Here is a 6,663-nt window from a genome sequence, read left to right on the forward strand (position 1 = left end):
CAATATTTATTTAGAAGAAATAATACATGTGTTGAAATTCTCAAATGTTCTATTTTTAAGATGCCATTTATTTAATAGTTGAAAACCCTACTTACATGGAGATAGAGATCTCTTCTGTAACTGAAAGTCAAAGTCTGACTGCAATGTCATTGTTTTTGGTTTTGTCCTCTCCCCTCCCTCTTGGTTCCCATTATAAATCTGTACATCTTAAACTTATTTTAGGGATGTATGTCCCTTTTGAAAATAACTTTTTCTGCCCTGTGTGTGATGGAGTTTCCAAGATGGTTGATTCATTCATATGGGGAAATAAACAATAAATGAAGTAGCCTATTTGTTATGAGTTGTTGCAAGAGTCCTCATGTTCTCAGCTTCTTGTAGAGAAATTGTAATTTGCCTTTTCTCTCTGAATGGTCTTAGTGTTTCCCTTCTGAATGAGGTTTAAGCATGAATTTCTGTACAAGAAGCCTCTGTTTCAGATAGCAATAGTCGGACACACTTCAGTTTAATTTTGATGAGACTTTGTGACAGATAATAATATCGTAGGTAATATTTTTATTCTTCTCCCAAGTCACCGCTTCAGGAGCTTCTGTGATACATCGTCCAAATCTTTTTAGATATCCATCCACAAATCCTCCACTTGTCTTAATTACAGCATCTCACAGTTTGAGCCTTCAAACAAATCATCATCTACTATGGAAAGTACCAGCTATAGCCATCAGACAGCTGTAAAACTAGCTGTGGAGAGCCAGGTCACTGTATATATCCAGTTGGCTGTTAATTGTATCTGGCTTGAGAAACAGCAGTTATGAATTATATCATCTATTTGAAAAATCAAGGGATTTTCACAATCAGAGGTTTAAGGTAAGTCAAGAGCCAGTCTTACCAACATGATGCACTACTAGAGTTAAAGATGAAAAGATGTAATATTACAGATGTAAACCACAATATTAAGATAATGTATTGCAGTGTGTGATAGAATTGATCACGATCCAGACAGAAGGAGAGAACAGATGTTCCACTGGCAGAAAATACTGGTTTGGGCTGACCTGAATGCTTAGCTATAGGCTTTTACTGTTCTCCGATTTTAAACAGAACAGAAATGAGTTTTAGTAGCACTTCTTGAATCAAGATACTAAACTCTGGAAATCTGAAGGTCACACAGAAGTCATGAACGTCAGTATATTTCAAGTCCAAACCTACTCCTCCTTCCAGCTTGAAATGGAATTGTACATAGGTTTGTCATTGCACAGCCTGAAGGGACAGCAGATGAAAAGGGCAAGAAGTTGAAGTTGTACTTTCACATCTTTAATTATATAGAAGTTCACTAGTTTAAGAACCACTAGCTAGGAGGATTGATCAGCATTTAGGTTAGCGTGCATGATGCTCTGTTAATTATGTACTAAGAATCCACAAACAGAGAGAAGAGCCATTTACAGATTTGCTCCCCAAATCAACAGTAATGCAACAATAACATCCAACTACTTGAGGTTAGTTTAGTACTGGGTGAATGCTGCACACTTGGACACACACAGAGTTATTTCCCTCTCTAGGACGAAACACTGCCACGGCCATTCAAAACCTCAGTAACGTCTGCTCCCTTTTCATCTTGGCAATTAAGTCTTCCAGCCTCGGTACAGTCTAGTATTTCAACTACACTAAGAATGTAAGTGGCCATCACAGAAAGTGACCGACTCTAAGGAAACTAAAGGAAGTGCCTCATTCATAACATCATCTGTTATTCCTTGTAGACAGCTGTTTGACACTTCCAATGAAGGAGTAACTGTCTGAATAAAAAAACAAACCACATATTGTTTATAGCTCACCATTGTTTGCTGAGAGCAGGCCAGCAATTTTCTTGTTCAAGTTAAATATTTAGAAATATTGATTGCATCTGCTGTTCCCAGAGCGCAGCTGTTCCAGACCCCAGAGTTGGTGTTCTGGTCTTCAGGCAAGGGACTGAGGATCCCCTCCTAGCTATTCCTCACTATCAAACTTAGAAAAGCAAGCAGCGATGGGAGGTCAGAGCACAAGCACGTTATCTTATATCTGCTACAGTTCAGATAACAGTAACACCCTGAAGTGAAGCAATTTTGATTCAGACATTCTAGGTAAGTCTGAAACGGAATTAAGTGTAACATTACTCAAGTCAAGTCACATCATAGAGTATTTATGTTCAGTATAGGTAAAATACCTCAAATAATATAATTTTGAAGCAAAGAGAAATGAAGACACTAGACAGTGGCAGGACATGAATGAACATCGCTCTGTTTTCCTGTGTCATGAAATGAAACCCCAGGAATGCTGGCCGACGAGCCAACCTAGATGTTGGAGTACATGGCCTGCTCCACCTGTCACGTACCTTGGGAGACAGTGACCTAGAAAGAGGGGATTGTCCTCATTCTTCCACTGACACAAGGGAGGAAGACATTTCAGTGATACAGAACAGAAACAAAACCAAGACCCCCACTATAACCACAACTAGGCAGTGTTCAGGTGAGAAGTATTATGATACCCGTAAATCCAATGCTCTTTATGAGCAGTGGTACTGAAGTAAGTTGGAGAAAAGAAGGCAGAAGTCCAGGAGAAATCAAGACACAGGTGAAGTTGCACCAAGTATCCTGTATGTAATTTTGGTTACCAACTCACAAGATGAACAAAAAATCACATCATGGTCTGTACAGAGAAGGACAGTTAGCCTCACTCACTCAGAAAACAAAAGGGCCTTTTAATTGAAGGAGGCGAGAAATTTGCCTTCTGTAAATGCAAAGTTTGTAGCCCTATGAACAGGGAGGTTTTGGAAGTGACTTGAGTACAAACAGACTGCATGCATATAAATATATACGAGTTTGTATGTGTGGCTGTGTAAAACTAACTTGTCTAATACAGAGCCTGATGACACGCTGGTGCTGCTGACCACAAGACTAGATAAGCATATGCAGTGATGAGATCTTCTCCAGTTTAATGTAGCTAACTGTCATGGTTTAAGCCCAGCCAGCAACTAAGCACCACGCAGCCGCTCACTCACTTCCCCCCACCCAGTGGGATGGGGGAGAGAATCGGGAAAAGAAGTAAAACTCATGGGTTGAGATAAGAACGGTTTAATAGAACAGAAAAGAAGAAACTAATAATGATAATGATAACAGTAATAAAATGACAACAGTAATAATAAAAGGATTGGAATGTACAAATGATGCACAGTGCAATTGCTCAGCACCCGCCAATCGACACCCAGTTAGTCCCCGAGCTGTTCCCCCCTCCAGTTCCTATACGAGATGTGACGTCCCATGGTATGGAATACCCCTTTGGCCAGTTTGGGTCAGCTGCCCTGGCTGTGTCCTGTGCCAACTTCTTGCGCCCCTCCAGCTTTCTCACTGGCTGGGCTTGAGAAGCTGAAAAATCCTTGCCTTCAGACTAAACACTACTTAGCAACAACTGAAAACATCGGTGTGTTATCAACATTCTTTGCATATACTGAACTCAAAACATAGCACCTTACCAGCTACTAAGAAGACAATTAACTCTATCCCAGCTAAAACCAGGACACTAACAGAACAAGGCTAGTTGTTGTCTTGTGTTGTACTAAGAAAACCTGAACATTTGAAAAGAGGGCAGCTGGCAGAGCTGAGGAAGAGACAGAGGGACAGAAGTGGGAAGGGCAGGAGGCAGCTGCAGTGCAAACTGCAGCCCAGCAGCAGCTTTGGCAGGGACTGCACAAGCAGCTGTTCGCTGTTCAGTTTGGTTACAGCTGCATCACCAAGAAGGAACATGGGGGGAAAAAAATGACAAAATAGCGTAGAAAAACGTCAGTGCTCTCCCCTTCTCCATTCACCAACTCTGTCACAGGAGTTATTGCAACCTCAGGCAAAACTGCTCAGATGCCCATGCTAATTAGGTCAAATCAGACAAGGTTGGAAAACATGGGAAAGTTCAAGTTACACACTGTAATACAAGCCTAAGCCTACTGTACTTTTCAGCAGAAAGTTAATTTAACAGGGAAAAAAACAAATCAGAAACCACATATCTAACTGGTTTAGCTTGTTTAAAACCACCAGGCTTCCTTTTGTAGAAATTAATAAAAAATTTTCTTAAGACAACATGAATATAAATTTCCAGATCCTTTCAGAATTTCAAAGGTTCTTTGTAGCAAAAACTGACATGTGTTATTGTTCTGTGTTACTTGTCACACAGGTAGTTCAGAAAACAGTGAAATGGGTACAGCTGGCACCATCTTTTATCTTCTTCTGTAACTAAAACCCCATCGGTGCTGTAGACGCACAAACAGTGAATACAGACTGCTCTTTCTTGGAAAAATGTGACAGAAAAGGTGTCTTGTAGAGCATGAAAAGCACAGATAAAATCTCACTTTGGAAAGAATTCTGCCTGGCAATCCCTTAATCCTGTTTTGAGAGAGCTTCTTCCCTGCTTCCTTTGATATAATACATGATTATGCTCAACAAAGTTCTACTGAGGTTTAATCCCCGTTTCCATCGAACAGCAGAAAGGCCAGCTGTCCTCTGGGCTTTATGGGATGACAGGTTGACAATTTTGTTCAGTTTTGCATAATCAAAACCAAACAACCTAATATGCCATGATTTACTTCTGCTTGATTTACTTTTGCTTCAGAACAATCAGCAAAACGTATCAGAAGCCCCAAAACAGTGAAGAAGGACTCTGCTTTATAGATACAGGTGCACTCGAGTGATTTATTTATGCAAGGTAACCTTGGCAATATCCAAAAAGTAGAACACAAAAGAAAAAACACTGCAAATGAGTCCAATTATTGGGACCATAGTGAAGTGTTGGTAGATAGGTAATGAAAATTTTAACTAGTACTTTACATTCCTAATAACACAGAACAGGCCCTTACCAAGGAGAGACACTATTGTCTCCTCTGATGGACCTGATTTAAAATAACAATAGTTTAATGGTCTCCACAGCAGTGTTTAGTCCAGCCCTTCCTGGGAAGTGTTAACAGAGAGCAAAATAATTTCGAAGTCATTTGCCAGCTGCCCTTTATCCTGGACACATAAATCAAGGCATGGCACCCACCAGCACATCCTAGAGCTGTAGCCAAACACCATTTCCCATATACCCACCAGCCCCATCCTCTCAGAGCTCTCTGCCTTAGCTGCCAACCGTCATCATATTCTCTCATCTAGAGTCGAGATTCACTGAGGCTGCAGCCTCATGGTACACTCACAAGTCAAATGGCTCAAACCATAAAGCAATATCATTCTCCTTTTGTCCCAGAGCTGTAAGGCTCCTTCAAAATCTGTTTGAAATCAGGAGGGGGCAGAGGTAATACAAGATAAAAGGCTTCACAACCCAAGAAGCTACAACTATTGATGCAGGAAATCATTATTACAAAATTTGTTTGGTGAAGCCTGCTGAGGAAGAACTAAGACACTGGCTAGCATGGTACTATGCTGCCTTGCATCAAAGTCTTGGTGGACTGGCAGTGAGCTTCAGCTGTAGCCCACATGTGAAGTTGGTGTGTGCAGGATTGCTGCAGCCTGTGTGCCATTTGCCTTCTGTAGGAAATTGAGGGGCCTCGTTTTCCAAGGTGGTGTCTCATAGCGCTTCCCTTCAGTGTTTACTGTAAAAGAAGAGGAAGGAGGTGATTTCCACCAAGAAGGTGTGTAAGGAAATGAGGCAGTAGAAACTGAGAGATGGAGGAGGATAGTCACAGGGGAATGGCAAAGTCAAAATGCCTGAACAAAGAAAGCACGTACGTCTTCACAAGTGTAATCTGGCAGAGCCCTTGTGCACTGAGAACCTCTTCTGCATCAGTGAGAGGTACTCCGGGACTGTGGGCTCAGTACCTTTGCAGGAGGTGTCACCTGTGCAGGAGGGGTTGGCTCTGTACTGGTAGACACAGGAGACCTTTGGGGTTTCTTCATGTTGTCCTGCTCCATGGACAAGAGCAGATTTCTCACTTCTGGTTTGTGAAATTGTTGTTCGTTGTGAGATGGTGGCCACCTTCGGCAGTAAACACGGTCCTATTTCAATGAAAGTATCTCCGTGCATGTCAGTTGCTTTGGTATGAGTGTAAAATAATTTGTGTAGTTGGTGGGGATAGTGTTTAAATAAGGGAATCACTTTTTTATTCAAGGTTTTTACTCCTCTGTTGTCACAGAATCATAAAAGCAAACTGCTCAGAGTCATTAGAGGTGACCCACAGAGCCGTAAATCTTTTTTGCTTTGTTCATAATTTGACATGAAGGCTTGCAAGAGTGTGAGAGTTTCTGCAGTTTTCCTTTTCCTAACAAGCATCAGGAACACTAACTCTCTCCTCGCTTTTCCCAGGTGATGTGGTTCACTGGGGATCTTTCGTATTTGTTTTCTTGCTATAAAATGTGTTACAGCTTATTTTTCTTATTTGGGCATGAAATAGGAGATAGGCTTGACCTTGGCATTTGCTTACGTCTTGTGTAGGAGACCTCAGCAGCAAAAAAAGAACCCCTGTGGCAGAAGAAATATTCGCAGAGAGAGTGAACATGCACAGCTTCTGGTGCAAAGTTGATGCTTTCTGCCCCTTGGGGAGCCAGTGCAGTCTAGTAGCATGCTAGTCTCTTGCTGTACAAGGATCAGACTTCTTCCACCCTGCCCTGCTGTGTTAGTGTGCTAGGTAACCTTTGTTGGCTGTGTTAGTGTGCTAGGTAA

The sequence above is a fragment of the Buteo buteo genome, chromosome 1 (assembly GCF_964188355.1).
Source record: "Buteo buteo chromosome 1, bButBut1.hap1.1, whole genome shotgun sequence".
NCBI lineage: Eukaryota > Metazoa > Chordata > Aves > Accipitriformes > Accipitridae > Buteo > Buteo buteo.